Source organism: Sphaerodactylus townsendi, linkage group LG17, assembly GCF_021028975.2.
Source record: "Sphaerodactylus townsendi isolate TG3544 linkage group LG17, MPM_Stown_v2.3, whole genome shotgun sequence".
Lineage (NCBI taxonomy): Eukaryota > Metazoa > Chordata > Lepidosauria > Squamata > Sphaerodactylidae > Sphaerodactylus > Sphaerodactylus townsendi.
The window spans coordinates 22,588,638-22,607,116 of NC_059441.1; positions in this window are offsets into that span (position 1 = coordinate 22,588,638).

Genomic DNA, 18,479 nt, shown 5'->3' on the forward strand with positions numbered 1-18,479 from the left:
GGCCAAAAACAGCGGTGTGAAAATGGTGTGAAAACAGTATAAACCCTTTTACACCGTTTTAAACCCTTTTACACCATTTTCACACCATTTTCACATTGCTGTTTTTGGCTCATGCGGAATCAGCCTATGAGTGAGTTTTTTTCGAAAACACCATTGAGTGCAGGGCTTTTCGGCATCTCTGTTTTGTTTCTCAACTTACCTTCCCTCCCACACAGCTCCGCAGGGTCGAGGGGACATACCTCCTGGCCTCTGGCCCCCGAGGCATTGCCATGGTCATGGGGGTATGTCCCCTCGTCCCAGAGAAACTGCACAGGGAAGGGAAGTTGAGAAGCGAAGGCGCCTCTGCAGGCCGAGGCCACTCTAGGGCTGCCCGCATGGAAGCATGCAAATGGTCCTGGGGCTCTACTGGTATCATTTATACCACTAGGACCATGTGGGCCAAGGTGTCTGTTGTAGGGAGAGGAAGGAAAAGGAGCTTATAAGCCACTGAGTCTCCTTACAGGAGAGAAAGGTGGGGGTATAAATCCAAACTCTTAATCTTCTTCTTGTTTAGCTGGTCACTATCAAAAATACCTGCACGATTGTGATACTATATTTGTGGAGAATATGTCTCCAAGGATGTAATACACTACATTTTTTTCTGTCCATTATATATAGAACAAAGAGTTAAATTTTAAATAAATGGCTTTTAGACAATGGTACTTAGAAAAGCTGGTAAACTATCCGATACGAATCCACTAATTACCTACAATGTTGGATGTTTTGCTGTAGCTGCTAAAAAGAGCTAAATCTGTTGAAAGTAAGCAAGGCTTAAACATGTAATGTCTCTAGTAAGATAATTGGATTAGCTTAATTTTAATGTTTTAGCATACAATATTGTGATATGTTTTGGGGTTATAATTACATCTGTAATTTTTTTACTTTGTATAGTTTTATGCGGTTGTCAGGGATTGCTAACGGCCTATGGCCATATGCAATACAATCAGACTGATAAGAAACACGATATTTTAAGGCTAGGTGAGCTTCAAATGATGTGTTGGGGAGGAAACTGGGGTACAAGCCTGCCATTTTCAGAAGCAGCTCCACATTTCTGGTAATAATGTATTGGCCCTCACAAATAGGCCTAACTACAATGTGTGATGTGTTGGTCTTTCTCTTTCTCTTCATCTCAGATGCTCACAAGCTACAGAAGAGATGGCAGGGACTCAAGAATGGATTTTATGGCTACTATTTCTTACTTTCCCAGAAAAGAGAGATGTTTCTCAGGGATTTTGCTGCTCTTCTGTGAAAAGGGGAGGGGGTGTCTCCAAAGATGCAGTTGCTGTTGTAACTGTCTCCTGGGTTGATTCTGGGACCCGACAGCTGACACGGGGTGTGTGGGGTTGACACACAAATCCTGTTGTCAAGATGGGAGGGATGGGGGAGGATTGCCTGCTCCAGGTTAGGAACTCCTGCGGATTTGGAAATGGAGCCTGAGGAGGACAGAAACCTCAGTGGGGTGCAATGCTATAGACTTCATCCAAAAGCAGCCATTTTTTTCCAGGGGAGTGAAATCACCTCAGGGTGACACAATGGAGATTAGTTGGCCCCAGTGCCTGATTTACCTATAGGCTTGGCAGGCTGAAGCCTAGGGCCTCAGTCAAGGTCTATAATATTGTCATAGGTCTTTGTTATGCATGCTGTCACTAAACATACAACCCTTCAGTAATTTTCTTTGCACTCCATTCAAAATACTACTACTGCTACTACTACTGCTACTAAACTGGAAAAAAGAAACTGAATCCCTGATTTTAGCTGGTCAAGAGCAAGCCATTAGACCAGTGGTGAAGCGCCAATGGGGACATCCGGGACGGCATGTCCCGGGTGCGCCCCTGCCAGGTCACGTGGGGAGCACAAAAATGCCCCCCACGCAAAGGCAGGAAAACCCTTTGGCCCCAGGGAGCAGGCTCCGTAGGGCAGAGGGGGAAAGGAACTGGCACTCTGCTTGGTGCCACCGGCTCTCACGCCATGGGAGCTGGAGGCGCCAAGCAGGGAACCCCCTCTGCACCACGGAGGAGGCAGCCACCTCTTCTGTAGGGCAGAGGGGGGAGTGGAAATGGCGCCCTGCTTGATGCTGCCGGCTCTCACGCCATGGGAGCCAGGGGCGCTGAACAGGGAGCCCCCTCTGCACCACAGAGGAGGCGGCCTCCTCCTCCGTAGGGCAGAGGGGGGGAATGGAAATTGCACCCCCCCTTGGTGCTGCTGCCGGCGCCAAGCAGGAACCCCCCTCTGCCCTACAAAGGAGGCGGCCGCCTCCCCCGTAGGGCAGAGGGGGGAATGGAAATGGCGCCCCACTTGGTGCTGCTGACGGCGCCAAGCGAGAACCCCCCTCTGCCCTACAGAGGAGGTAGGGTAGAGGGGAGAATGGAAGTGTTGCCCCACTTTGTGCCTCCGGCTCTCACTGTGCGGGAGCCGGCAGCCCTTAGCAGGGAAATCCCCCTCTGCCCCACCAGAGCATGGTGTCCCATGGGGCAGAGGGGGGTATAGATGGCAGCCTCCACATTTCTGCACCCCCATGGGTGCCGCAGCCACCCCCACTCACCATCATACAGGATAAGGTAAGTGGTGGTGCGGGGACCATGAGGGGGGGCGGAAAACGTGGAGGCTGTCCCGGGTGCGGCTTTGACAAGCTACGCCTCTGCATTAGACAAATTCAATCAAGGAATGAAACATAAAATCCTCGGATGATGCAAAGTGCAAAGAAGATGACAAAACTGTAGATCATGTCTTCAGCCCAGACTGAGTACAAACAGAGGCACAATTCAGTGGCAAAGATGATCCACTGGAATTTATGCAAGAATTACAACATAACAACAACTAAAAACCCATGGGAATATTTTCCAGAGAAAATCATGGAAAATGAGAAGGTCAAGATCCTGTGGGACTTTCAAATCGAAAAGGAAAAAAGGTTGGGACATAATACACTGGATATCACAGTGACCAAGGACAAGAAAATGACCATCATTGACATAGCAGTTCCTGGTGACAGCAGGGTCATTAAAAAAGAACATGAAAAGATCACTAAATACCACAATTTGAAAATTGAGCTTCAGCGTCTATGGCACAAACCAGATGAGATTGTCCCAGTGGTATTCGGCACACTGGGCGCTGTTCAGAAAACACTGGGGCAGCACTTGAAACATCTTCAAATTGACAAAATCAATATCAGACTAAAACGGCAGCCCTGCAAGGATACGCATAAATACTACACCAGGGGTCGGCAACCTTTACCACCCAAAGAGCCATTTGGACCTGTTTTCCATGGCTCCGAAGATCTATCGAGCCGGAGAGGCGGCTCCAGTTCGGCCCCTCCATTCACCTTTCCTTTCAGCGCTGCTCTGGAGGGCTGGAGGGACACGCCCACGCTACCTTCCGAACTCCAGGCCACATGGAGCCACAGTATAAGGCTGAAAGAGCCGCATGCGGCTCCGGAGCCGCGGGTTGCAGACCCTTGTACTACACCTATCAATTACAATGTCTTAGGTCTCTGGGTAGGGCTCAAATTGTAATGAAAGGCCAACAACCAGCTAAGGAACTGGCAGCTGTGATATTAAACAAAATCAAATAATAATAATAATAATAATAATAATAATAATAATAATAATAATAATAATAATAATAAATAAATAAATAAAAAATTTGTTTAAAACCTTCCTCTAGTTGGGAGGGTGAGGTATTGGGAGGGTGCTCACAAATGGAATAGCCAAGAACCTCTTTTCATATAAGGCCCCTTCAACACATGCAGAGTAATACACTTTCAATCCACTTTCAATTCACTTTGCAGCTGTGCGGAATAGCAAAACCCACTTGCAAACAACTGTGAAAGTGGATTGAAAGTGCATTATTGTGTATGTGCAGAAGGGGTTTTTGTCCTGCACAGACTGACCAAATTGTCCAGTCAGGTACACAGACTCCAGGGAAAAGTTAATCAGTTAGTTGCTTTCCAGCCCCTAAATTCTCTGAGAGGCATCCATTTTGTGTGGAGTAGTCCTGCTCTCATGCCAGTCTTTGGCTCCTGGGCCTTGTTGATGCCCCTTAGTGTGGGGAGGAGGCCAAATACTTAAACTGTCACCAGTGTGGTGTGGCTCCCTGAAAATCTTTTCCCTCACTGGTCGAATCCCCACTTGAAATTTGCACGCAGATCCAAACCTGTTTGTTGTGAAACCGTGTCCTCTTCATTGGAGTTTCTCCCTCCCCACCGCAGCAAGCACACAACAGACACACCTGGTTGCAGAACTTTTAGCAACCCCCACTACCAGGCGAGCTTGCTTCGCTGGTCTCCCCTGATTGGCTGGTGTGCCTTGATGGGGTGGGACCTTTTCCCTCTGCAGAAACGTACATTGTAGGGGCGTGATTAAAAAAACAGCGTGTAAAAGTTTAACGTTTGACTGTGCAAACAGTTAATCGTTGCCTGTGTAAACCATTAATGATTCAATGTTACACGTTTGACTGTTTAACATTTGCGTCCCCTTCTGCTGGCCAATCGCGAAAGCGGAAATGAAACCAAGGAAAGGCTGCACGCACATCGTAGCGCTGATTGGTTGCCCGAATTCCATGACACACTCCAGGGTGGGAAACGAGTCAGGGTTTCAACCCTCATCCCTCCCCTCGGATCAGCTCTGAACCATGTTAATGGGGTCTATGCCACTTGCAACCAGGTCCTGCCGGAACATGGATTAATGGGGAGAATGAGTGCCAGAAATGGAATCTGCCACGCAAGCAATGGGGAGGTCGTCCCTCAAACCTGGTTAGTTTGTGTTCTGAAACCTAGCTAAGATGGTAGTGGGGATTTGACCACTGTCTAGTTAGTGGCAGTTTTTTTAAGGCTTTACAAAGTCAAGATGCCTGAGTGAGACAAGAGTAATCTTCGTGACTCAGGCATCAGTTTTGTGTCTTGTCACAAGGAAGGGGAAAGTGGGGAGTCTTTGAAGCAACAAAACCCCTTTGAAACGACTATTCTTTTAACAGGCACACTGTGTGAGAAAGCAGGAAATGGCCACACATATAGACAGGGAGGGTTATATTCAGAGCCGGGAAGAGGGAAGGAGAGCCTTCAGAAACTAAAAGAACTTGAATTCTAATCTTCAAATAAATCATGCACAGAAGTCCAAACGTAGCGAGAAGGCTCACCATGTACCTAGATAATAGCTGCTGTCGTGTTGTGTTGACACAGTTAGACATAATGTCTGTGTTTCTGAAAGAAATCTTTATCTATGGGGGAAAAAACGCTATGGCACAAACCAGCAGTGGAATTCACTTCGCTTCTTGCAGAAAGCCACGTGCACACTTACCATCAATCAAAACAGCAACATTTTTCTTCCATTCCTGGCACGAGACCTTCTCCACATGGAGGCTTATAGCGTATGTGTGTTCCTCCAGCGGCAGCTGTTTCAAAGTTGCCAACTACAAGTCTCACCTGGTGCAGCACCAGATTAACCAACTAGCAAAAGCAGCATATGCTACGGGCTCACATATTCTAGAGCCCCATGGTAAATGTTTGCAAAAACATGTCCAAGATGCTTCAGACTGTATTGTCAAAGATTTTCACAGCCGGAATCACTAGGATGCTGTGGATTTTTCATGTTGTATGGCTGTGTTCCAGTAGTATTTTCTCCTGACTTTTTGCCTGTATCTGTGGCTGGCATCAAAGGATCCTCTGAAGATCCTAATGCTTTAGATTGGTCCTGCATTGATCTGGAGGTTGGGCTAGGTGGCCTTCATGGCTCCCAACTCTATGATTGCATGATCTCCCAGATCCTAAACCCTCATTGCCTGCTATGCCAGAACCAGAAAAGATAGTTGAGCCAATAGTTAAGCATTAATGATACTCCAGCCTCCACTCTCATGAGGCCTATCATTGCCCATTGATTATAATTGATTTCTTTCAATCTACATGGAAGAAGAGGATTTATACCACTTTTTTCTGTACCACATGGAATATATCAAAACAGCTTACAACTCCATCTGTTCCCCTCTCTACAACAGACACCTTGTGAGGCAGGGGGGGCCAAGAGAGTTCAGAGCCCAAGATCTCCAGCATGCTTCAAGTAAGAGTAGGGAAACAAATCCACTTCACCAGTTAAGAGTCTGCCGCTCATGTGGAAGAGTGGGGAACCAAACCCAGTTCTCCAGATTAGAGTCCACTGCTCTAAGCCACTGCAGTGGTATCTAAAATCTTATCTCAGGGTTTTTCTTCCCAGCTTTACTCAGCATGGACTATGACCAGGCCAAAGAAGCCATTAAACCAAGTGTAGCAGGCACTGTTGATCGGATCCAGTTACAGTGAACGCACACACCATCTGTATCCAGTGAAGAGTGGATTTTCCAGTATACGTGCATTGAGTAATTCCCATGTTACATTCAATACCTGCACAGCTGAACATGCATTGTAAACCTGATATTTATCCAGGTAATGGTGTAGTGGCGCAGCAGTGGTGTTGTGGTTAAGAGCAGGTGTACTCTAATCTGGAGGAACTGCGTTTGATTCCCCACTCTGCCGCCTGAGCTGTGGAGGCTTATGTGGGAAATTCAGATTAGCCAGTACACTCCAACACATGCCAGCTGGGTGACCTTGGGGTAGTCACAGTTCTTCTGAGCATTCTCAGCCCCACCCACCTCACAGGGTGTTTGTTGTGAGGGGGGAAGGATTTTGTAAGCCCCTTTCAGTCTCCTGTAGGAGAGAAAAGGGGGATATATAAATCCAGCTTTCTTCTTCTTCTTCTTCTTCTTCTTCTTCTTCTTCTTCTTCTTCTTCTTCTTCTTCTTCTTCTTCTTCTTCTTCTTCTTCTTCTTCTTCTTCTTCTTCTTCTTCTTCTTCTTCTTCTTCTTCTTCTTCTTCTTCTTCTTCTTCTTCTTCTTCTTCTTCTTCTTCTTCTTCTTCTTCTAATGGACCCCAGTTTAACTTGTAAAGGGAACACACATTGACTGATTGATACCAACAAGATGTCGACAGGTTTATGCAGGATGGACATGTGCTCATTATCACATGTGAACAGGACTCCTTGGGTAACAGTGTGCAGCTCAGGACACCTTCTTGCCTTTCCTAATTTTCCTCTCAGTTGAATGAATTAGTTGAGAATTGAAAGTGAAATATATCGCACCCACATTCTCTTCCTGCTTTGACTGGATTGAGGAGAGAATTACCGGTATCTAGTGAGGAGTTAAAGTTATGTAACACCTCACCTGGTGCTCTGACAGTTTCTTTTTTAGGTGTTCAACCCAAGATGTTTTAAATATAAATCTTATCTAGCTAGTAAGCTGGAACATTTTCATAATGATTTTCTTCCAAGGAGCTCATGTCAACACAGATGATTCTCCTTTCCTCATTATTTTTGAAAAACATAACAGGCTAGTGTAACCAGCATGGATTTGGAAACATTTATATCATACCGGTAGATATCATTCTGACATCCACAGATCTGTTTGGCAAAGGCAAGTTCTCCTGGTCTTCTGAGAACATGCCCTGGCCAGGATACTCAAGAGTCCACCCAGATCATCTTCCTCAAGTTCTCCATGAAGTTCAGAGAGTCAAGACCAAATTTGTGGACTCATGCTGATCAGCAAGATGTGACTGGGCACAGCTCTTGTGGGGAATATATGGCTACTAGTATGGGAGATCACCAAGGAAGGCTCTGCAAAGCAAGGAGATGGCAAACCACCTCAGCTTCTCACCTGCCTTGAAATCCCCTGGGTGGGATCACCATAAACCTTGGATGGGAGACCACCAAGGAAGACTCTGCAGAGGAAAGCAATGGCAAACCACCTTGGCTTCTCACCTGCCTGGAAAACCCCTTGATGGACTTAACATAAGTCAGTTGCAATTTGACAGCTCATAAATTCATACATACATTGTTTCTTGGCGGTCCTTTCTGTCTGACTAAACATGTTTAAGTTGAAGTATCAATGAGAAAAGCTGGTTATACATGAATAAAATAAATCAGAAAGTATAAATGGTCTCAACTGGTGTATACACAAAATCAGATTTTTAATTTTGAGTATCTCTAAGAAAACCTGGTTGTAAACAAAGAGAAGAGGAAGAAGAGATGAGAAGAGAAAGTATAGATGGTCCCAACTGGAACATACACAAAATGGGAGCTTGCTGTCATGTCACATTAAGAAAAATCCTAAACCGTTTTACCTTACAGAGAGCAGGCCAAGGCACCTGGGAACAGAAACAGGGGCCAGCTGGAACTCAAATTTAATCCCAACCAACCTATACTTACCACTTAACTGCTATCATTTCCAAGCAGATTAGCTAAAGAGATTTCCCAGCAGCCAAACCCCCATTTCTCAGAGGAGATAATAATCTTAATTGAAATCAGAAAACCTTCAAGTATCTTTGTGCACTCAGTAATAGTACAACGTTTAGAATCACAGTGGGATTAATAATTGGGAACTGCCCTCAATCATTTCTGTTTCATTTCGGGGGGCAGGAAGAGGAGTCAGAAGGATCATTTCAAACTACACAACCACCTTTCCTGCATGAAATCGCTGCCAAGCTCATCAACATACCAGGCCTCTCTGGACCAGAATTTACCAAAGGCGCCTAGTGAGGGATGACACTTCTCTGGGTGTTGAAATTGAAAGCTCGATCAAAAGATCACACTCCTATCCTTTCCCGGGGGATGGAATCAGAGTGATTTAACATTCTGCCATTCCATAAAGGAGGAGGCAACTGGAGAACAAGAGGGAGGAACCACTGAACTGTGATTCCGATCACACCATCTTTTGCAGAAACAATTATAAAATGCAAATAGGATGGATACTTCTTTAACAGAACAGATCTCTCAGTTGCTCGCCTCTGTTCTTTTATCAAACATCTGTTGGGTGGGGGGTGCAGTATTTTTTTCCCAAGAGCTTTCTTCTACTCTGTGTGATCTCAAACCAAGTTGTTGGCCAAGGATATGTAATTTGAGCTCAACTGACAATGCAGTCCCCAGTTTTTTTTAATCCACTGAAGTCTATGTATTTAAAAAAAGGTGTAATTCTATATATAGGCCTTTTCTGCATGCTGGCCTTACTCCGTTTTTTCCTGCTGTTCTGCAAGTGTTGAGATCTGCTTGCCTTTGAACAATCTGCACCTTCTTTCCCGTATTTTCCGTCAGCCCACCTATGGTGCAAATTCACTGAAGTCTATGCATTTAAAAAGGTATAACTGTACATAGAGGCCCTTTCTGTGTCAGACTCTCGAACGTGGAAATAACAGAGACCGTAGGAAAGTCCTAAAGCAGTTTATTTCTACAATGCGTAGAGTAACAAAGAAAGCTGAATCTAAACTCTCCCACTTAGATCCAGAGATTATATCCTTCAAAACCCTCCCCCCCATTTGACCCACACCAAATGTGCTTTACAAATTGTATAACATTTGCACTACAGAGCTTCAAGGAACCTGGGAACGTTCGCACCTTCTTGCAGGAGAGCTGGCACCAGGGAATTGCCAGGGAGGGGAGAGGGGAAACAGGAAAGCATTTACAGGAAACATTTGCAATTCTTACACAGCAAGATATCTGGGCACTGACAGGCTTGGTCCTGACATTCTGCACACTCACCATACTCCTGATTTTTTTTTTCTGCAGATGTTGAGATCAGCTTGCCCTTGGATGTTCTGTACCTCCCGTATTTTCTGTCAACCCATAGTGCAAATTCATATTTAAGGTGTCTAAATACCCAACTATTTTTTTGTGGGCGGGAAACATCAGTGATGTTGTTATTTGGCCATCAGAAAACCCACCCCCCTTTTACTGCTCTTTGGCACATGTGCTGTAGTGAAAATGGCAGCCAAATTCCAGGATCTCAGGCAGAGAATCTCACCTGCTAATTGGTCTTTTTAAACTGAAGACACTGGGGATTGAACCTGGGACCTTCTGTAAGCTGCACAGCCATTGAGCCATGGCTCCTCTTCTATCAGAGCAAGGATTGCAGCATAGGTCTTCCAGGCCTGTCAGGGTCGTGCCTTTTATGCTTTCAATATATGTTTGAACCTTATTCATTGTATTCTGTCTTGACCTGAGTTCATGGCTTCCTTGCTGCTTCTAGACAACTAGGCCTCGCCAACATGTCAGCACCATGGGAAAGAATAATTGTTATCTAGTCTCTGGGCTGACAGCCAGCCGGCTCCATATTGTTATCTGCTACTGTTTATGTTTACTTCTGATCTGCATGGCCCAGGCTAAACAGATCTCACCATATCTCAGAAGCTAAGCAACGTCAACCCTGGTTAGTATTTAGATGGGGATTCAGATGGGAAACCACCATGGAATACCAGGGTTGCTATGCAGAAGAACTCGATGGCAAACCATCTGTGTTACTGGAGTGTTGTGGGGTTTCCTGGCTGAATGGCCGAGTTCCAGTAGCATTTTCTCCTGATGTTTCGCCTGCATTTGTGACTGGCATCTTCAGAGGATCTGATGGTAGTAAAGCAAGTGGAGTATATATACCTGTGGAATGTCCAGGGTGGGAGAAAGAGCCATTTGCATTGGTTAATAAGTTTTAAGGGTGCAATTTGCAAGTGTGATTTGCATGTGTTGAGTGGAATCCACCCATTTTAGCATATGCAAGTAACAATGAAGTTGCATAATCAATTAGTGAGGGCATCTGCATAGTAGTTGCCTGGCATTTAAATCCCTTTGATTGCATCTTCCCTGGAGACATCCTGTGTCTGGGTGGGGTTCACTAACCAGTGTCTTGATTCTAGTGTACTGGTGATTCTGGCTGTGAAAGCCTTCGACAATACATTTGTGTTAGTTTCTTGGCTTGAAAACCCTACTGGGTTGCGGTATGTTGCCTGTGACTTGACAGCACTTTACACACACATATTTACCTCTAGCGTCGCCACATGGACTTCATATATAATTTACCAGTATATATATATATTTGCTAAGATGAGCAGTATTTCCAAAAATAGGTCATTGAAAATTAAGATCACTTCCATTCTTTCTTTCCTTTATTAGCATTGGACTGCCTTTATCTTGTGTGCGCATGGAAAATAAAATTCAGATGCCGTTTTTATTAGGATATTTTGTTCAAAAGTGCTGCGCTCGGGTCTTTCTCCATCTCCCTTGGAGCGCTCAGTTTAACGGTGTCTATTTAAATCCAAATACAGGTCCAGTGGTGTGAGATCAGGGGTAAAGCCAAGGTTTAAGGCAAGAATTTTAAAAAAGAACTCTGAAGAGAACTGGATTTTTATGTTGCCTCATTTTGCAGCGAGCGTGTTGTAATGCACCTATAAAAGATGCAAAGTATGGGAAAGGAATCATAGCAAAATGTCAACACTTAACTGTGTTTAAATGAGGAGATTTAATTCAAAGTTCTACTCATGTGATAAAATTCAGAATCAAATTGGGGAATTGGGGACACTGGATTGAGCCACTCTTGGAAAGGGCCAGTGAGGTTATGTACAGACACCCAGTGGTGGGATTCAGCAGGTTCGCACCACTTCGACAGAACCGGTTGTTAAAATGCTACTTGTAAACAACCAGTTGTTAAATTATTTGAATCCCACCACTGCAGACACCCTTTGGTTCAGCTCACATCCAAGGAATTTGACTGAAAGTTGTCTGTTCACCAATATGTTCAGGGTTGTTCTGTGGGCTGCTTCATCATGGGCCGCAGGAATGCAGGAGTGCAGAAACACAAACACATCTGGTTCACCGGATAAGCCTCCACTACTCAGGTGGATTGGGGAATCAAACCCAGTTCTTCAGATTAGAATCCACTTGCTCTTAACCACTACACCACTACATGAGACACACTGAGCAGACTGTGGCTCTCTCAGCATAAACTATTCACTGGGTTGTAGTGAGGATAAAAATGAGGGAAAGTTGAACCCAGAGCCATTTAGAGCAGTGCATTGCTTGGTCCCGTTAAAAGCAACTGAAGCAGCTAGTCCTGGACATGAGTGGAGAAGTTCCAAATGTAGTTAAAAGAAGTCTAATCACTAAATTGCTGTATATGGTTTGATGTGAAACACAGGTTGGAGGTTCGAATCTCCCTAGCCCACTGAAAAGTTTGTGGTACCTTCATGAGCAATCCTTGTAGAAAACAGGATTGCACAGGAATCTTTTTATATGTATGAGGGGGGAAAACCATTGTAATATATGGAGCAATCCAAATTGTCTCTCTCAGACTATACTACAGATCCAATTATCTTTATCCTAAGATATCCTTGATGTCCTCCAGTATACTGCCATTTCTCAACAAAAGTTAATAACCCGGGTTTTGTTTTACTAAGAATCCATTATTTTTAACACAATATTTCACCGTGCCTTTATGAGTATACTAGGAAGGATCATGAATAATTTAAAGTAAATGACACTTGTTCAAATGGATGGGAAACAAAGTGCATTTTGTAACATTGTGTCTTGGGCTGTGCTAATCGTGTTTGATTGCTCCCTCGTGAAATCTCATCTCCACCCCTTTGCAACATCAGAACAAATATACCTTGGGGAGACGGAAGTGTTTTTCTCCAAAGCAGCCTTTTCTCCTTTGGAAAGAACAAATCTATATCAGCTCTTACCCCTGGAGCAAAAAGTGGAGACAGGGAACAACTTCACAACTTCATTACTGGGTCGTACCTGGAAATGATGTGATGACACTCTAGAACTTCGCTGTTTTCAATGGCAAAAAATGTAGAGATGGTTAATTCCTGGAGCATTATGAGGTCACAAACTGGAAGCGATGTTGTGATGTCACTTGATGTTGTTCCACCCAAATATATTCCCACTGTCTGGCAACCTTATGTATACTTAGTAACTGGCTTTTGACATTCACAAAATTGCACCCCGTAGTAAGAATTAAGGCATAAACTATGAATAAGATCATCACGAGTCTGAAACTTGCCTCTGCTATTAGAAGAACAGTTTGGATGTATACCCCAATTTCCTGTCCTGTGAGGAGACTCAAGGTGGCCTAACCAAGCTTGTAAGCCACCTTGAGTCTCCTTGCGGGAGAGAAAGGTATAAATCCAAACTCTTCTTCTTCAACAAGCTCCTGTCAACAGAGAGCCAGGGTCACCCAGCAGGAATGTAGGAGTGTGGAAATACATCTGGTTAACCAGATAAGCCTCCGCCACTCTGGTGGAGGAGTGGGGCATCAAACCCAGTTCTCCAGATTAGAATCCACCTACCCTTAACCACTACACCACGCTGGCTTTCAGCAGATTTTCTGGTCTCAGCCCCTCTTGCAACTGCAATATGAGGACATTACATAGCTGTTGTAAGGATATTTTTTTAAGTAGATCATTCATAGAGATACCTGCATTAAAGCAGTGGGTGAGATCTCCCATTCACTGACAAGATACTGTCTGGAGGGAGCAGAGTTTTGATCTAAATCCTTCGTTTTGGAAATTCCTGGAGATTTGGAAGCAATGTCTGGGGAAGAGCAGAGTTTAGGGAGCGAAAGGAATCCATTGAGGATGCCAGGATGTCTGTTTCTCTGGTATACCATAGAGTTTGCTCTGCCATGTCATTCAAACTGCCGTATTATCCAAGGTTCTTAATCTCTGTCATCTGGAGATTGACTGTAATTACAAAAATTGCAGGCATCTGGAGGGTAGTGCTAGCATCAGCCCTCTTCACCCCCATCAGCACAATCCAGAAGGTAGCAATCCTAGTCCCTAAGTAGGACCTAAGTGGGGAATCGTACCTAAGGACCCTTGGAGTTACAGCTCATCTCCAGCCTATAAAGATCAATTCCCCTGAAGAAAATCGATCCTCTGGAGGGTGGATGCTGGGACATTGTACCCCACTGAGGTCCCTCCATTCCCAAATCTCTAGGAATTTCCCAACCTGAATCTGGCAACCCTACCCTCCATCCCCCAACAATGGCCAGGGGGACCTGGAAAGGCTACCACAAAGTACAAAGAAGATCAAGTACAAACTTGTCATTTAACTTAACAGCGCAGCATGGAAGAGCTGAATTTCATGCACTGAAGCACCAATGTTGCCTTCACACATTATCAGAACATAACAAGAGCTCTGCTGGATCAAAGCAGCAGTCCATCTAGTCCGGCATCCTGTCTCCCAGTAGGACCAACAGACTGAGCATGGGCATCAAGGCCTTCTTCTGAGAGCCAGTGTGCTATAGTGGTTAAGAGAAGGTGGATTCTAATCTGGAGAACTGGGTTCGATTCCCCTCTCCTCCACGAGTGGCAGAGGTTTATCTGGTGAACCAGATGTGTTTCCACACTCCTACATTCCTGCTGGGTGACCTTGAGCTAGTCATAGTCTCTCCTAAATTCTCTCAGACCTACCTACCTCACAAGGTGTCTGTTGTGGGGAGAGGAAGGGAAAGGAGCTTGTAAGCCACCTTGAGTCTCTTTACAGGAGAGAAAGGGGAGGGGTATAAATCCAAACTCCTCCTCCTCCTCCTCTCTTCTTCTTCTTCTTCTTCTTCTTCTTCTTCTTCTTCTTCTTCTTCTTCTTCTTCTTCTTCTTCTTCTTCTTCTTCTTCTTCTTCTTCTTCTTCTTCTTCTTCTTCTTCTGTGTAACACTAACATACAGATGTTTACTGCCTCTAAGTGGAAAGATTCCAATCTGGAACCATGGCTAGTAGCCATGTATGGATCGCTCCTTGATGACTCTGCTTAATCCCCTTTTAAAGCTCTCTGGTTCTTCAAATTGTAATTAGGATTTGGAGGAAGAGGGAAGGGTCAAGTGCACGTTTTGGTTCCAGGACCAATTAAGGGTTTTATGAAAAATCTGGGTGGGACGGGGCAAAGGGGGAAAGACAGCGCTAGAAAAGGCCATGGAGGTTAAGAGCTTTATGAATGCCAGCTACACAGTGACTTTTATTTCTGCCCTCTTCCTCTTGCCCCAGCCTTTGCCCCCCTCTCTCTGCATTGCTTAATTTCGTTTCCAACAAAACCAGCTAACTGGAAACAACAGGAAGTGATTAATCATGTTAATTAAAAATAATTTTCTCTCCCCACTCCTGAAAGGTCAGAGCCTGCGCTGTATGGAAAATTGAGTCTTCATGCAATTGCCTTTGATTTCCTGTGCAAAGACTAATTAGTTAAAATGTGTTGTTAAAGTGAGGTGGCATGCGATAATGTCGAGGATTATTATTATTATTTTATACTTTCTGCCCTCTTGTTGTTGCGGCAAAGGGAGGCGAGCGGGCGTGTGATGCGATTGGAGAGGTTTGGTTGACTTTTTCGCAAATCTGACCTCCGCACCCTACTGCTAACTTAAACAAAAATAATGGGCAAGCACTTGACGGAAGTGCTTTTGACGAATGCTCAGTCACTCACAAATATGTTAATGGATCCACCGCAGGGGGACTGTACCTGGAAAGCTGTAGATAGAAACAAATGCGGAGTTAGTTCTGAGTAATATTCCACTCAAATGTGTTGTTTCTCTTCTTGGACTCGGAGAAATTTAGCAGATCCTGCAAACAACGCTGACTTAGGCGGAATTACATTCTTTTTCCTTTTCATTTTTTCCCCACAGTAGCCCCTGGACTTCTGAATCTCGGCTCTGAACAGATAGAGAGCTTGCTTCATTGCGACTTAATAATAGAAAGGAAAACAAATAACGGCCATGGGAAAGGCAGTTCCAGTCCAGTTCCTGATGTCTTAATAGAGCCTGCCAATGCAGAAAGCTCATTCAATAATGCCAGTCAAATGAGAAACCACTTAGAAGAGCAACAGTGCAGGGAATTAAAATGCCTTCTTTGTGGAACATAAAGGTCACTGAGGCAGTAAACTTCTTAAAGGGGAAGGCGATGTATTTTCATGCATGATGGGGCTTTGCCTGGCTGATGCTCCTGTCAACAGAGCATTGTTCCTCAGTGGACATAGCACTCACCTGGGCTGCTTAGGACTTAATTGGATCAAAGTGTAATAGCAGCTTTGCGACTGGTCACTGGACACTGGGTTGTTTTGGCCACTTCAAAGGGATGCAGGGGCAAGGTGGGCAGCTGCCCAGGGCATCACCTTGTGGGGGGCATCAAAATGCAGGGTTCATTTTTGGGTATTTTAGTGGTTTTCCATTTTTGGCCTGCAGGGGGTGCAGTTTTTAGGCTAGTGGCACCAAATTTTCAGCGTATCATCAGGAGACTGTCCTTATGCTACCTCCCAAGTTTGGTGAGGTTTGGTTCAAGGAGTCCAAAGTTATGGACTCCCAAAGGGGGTGCCCCATCCCCAATTGTTTCCAATGGGAGCTAATAGGAGATGGGGGCTACAGTTTTGAGGGTCCATAACTTTGGCCCCCCTGAACCAAACTGCATCAAACCTGGGGGGTATCATTAGGGAAGTCTCCTGATGAGACCAGGAAAGTTTTGAGACTGTGCCTTCAGAAATGTGCCTCCCCAGCATGCAACCCCCATTGACAGCAATGCAGAAAACTCAATACAGAACAAAGATTCTTGGGCAAATTTCTAGGATGTTCCTGCAGGGGGTGCATTTTTGGATGTAGGCTGGGCACCAAAATGGGGTATCATCCTGGGAGATATTGGCACTGAGTTTGGTGTAGGACTGCGTTCCAGGGATTGAGTTGCTGGACGCTTCAAAGGGCAGCTATCTCCATGCCTTAGCAAAGAGACCCCGAGAATTTTGCCCCATCCCCGTTGTTTCCAATGGGAGAACTGGCAGGAGATGGGGTTACGGTTTTGAGGAATGCCAGCTTTGGTTCTCAGCTCTTCACCAAACTTCTCAAGATTCTGGGGGTACCATTGAAAGGACAAGTTTCCAGAATGATACCCTGACATTTTGGTGCCGATCCATCCAAAAATATAAAGGTACATCCCAGAAAGGCTACTTGTCTCACAATGGAACTTTGCTGTATTGCTGTCCATGGGGGACAGAGTGAGAGGGGGGCACATTTCTGAAGGCTTCCTTCCTTTCCTCCTACCCCGGCTGGAGATGAAACACTGCTGGGCACTTCTCCTTTGGTTCTCTCCACTCACCTCTCCTTCCAGTGTCGCTCTGGAGGGCTGGAGGGACAAGCCCACACTACCCTCCGACCTCCAGGAGTTGGAGGGCAGAGTGGGCATGTCCCTCCAGCCCTCCAGAGCGACGCAGGAAGGAGAGGGGAGGGGAAAAGCGGTGTCTTCCCACTGGTGCAGTTCGCACCATGCTGGCTTAAAGACGCCACTTTTAAAAAACCTCGCTCATCGAGCATGGTTTAAAAACAGCCCCTTCACGCCGCTTGGGGAGAGCCAGGATGGTGCTGCTGCAATGCAGCAGCACCTCCTGTGTGAACAGCACCCCAGGGACTGGTTTTTTCCTGTCCCTGGGGTGCTGTTTTTTGGCAGTGTGGAAACGGCCAAAATTTGGCTCACAAGCATTTGTGGCTGTTGAACATAGTATATGCACCAGCCAAATCCATTCACCCCAACATTTGTGGCATCCCCTAGCTGCAGCTGGAAGTAGTTGTTTGCGAAGGTCACACATCTCTCCTTCTGTGAATAGAAGGTACTTTCTGCTCACGCAAGCTGAGAGTTGCATCCAGTCGCCAAGTTTCAAAGAAGCCTCATTTACAATGCAAACCATGGTTTTGTGTCATACTAAAATCAGTCCCGGGGGGGGGGGGGGGGGCAGAAAATCACACACACAACCCTCCTCCTTCCCCCTGCACTGCCTGGTCCAACATCTGGGACTAACTTTGGGGAGAGAAAATGGCTGGAAGAAGGTGCATGCGCTGGCAGAAACCTCAAATTTTGCACCTGGCTATATTTTCCCTAGATACACCTCTTCATTTCCTCTCCCCACCCCAAAACATACCTTAGGCCTATTGAGACAATCCCAGACTGCAAGTTGGTTCTGTTGTTGTTATAAAAAAACCCCATGCACACTGGCAGCTTATTGTAAACCAGTGATGGGCAACCTTTTGAGCTTGGTGTGTCAAAATTTGCCAAAAAACCGAGCATAACTCAGGTGGTGTGTCACTTCGAGAAAAAAACCATAATTTCGTGATATTTATGGTTTAAATAACAAAAATGTATAATTGTAATATATAACTGTATTTAATAAACCAAAAACTAATTATTTAACTTACCTGCTTAGTGACTTCTTTGTTCATCCGTCAGTCGGTTTCTTTTGTTGGTCTTGATATTATTTAACTTGTGTGGGGTGCCGTGAACTAAGACAAGTGAGGGGGAGGGGGAATTCTTTAACTAACCTGCCTATTAGTGACTTTTTTGTTGCTGAATTTCATTGGCTAAATCTTCAATAGAAGGTTGGTATTTTGCACACTTCAAGCCCAAGCAAGCGCTACTAACTTCATCTGTCAATCTGTTTCTTTTGTTGGTTTTGATATTATTTAACGCTGAGAATAAGGTCTCACAAAAGTACGTAGAGGGAAAAATTGTGAGTAAAGCCATTGCTATATTTTTCAGGGTGCTAAAAGTGACTGGTAATCAGTTCCAGGCACTCCAAATTTCCTGTTCGTAGTGGTACTCCTCTTGATTTCTAATGGCAGGAAAAGGGACCCATAGCACAGGCC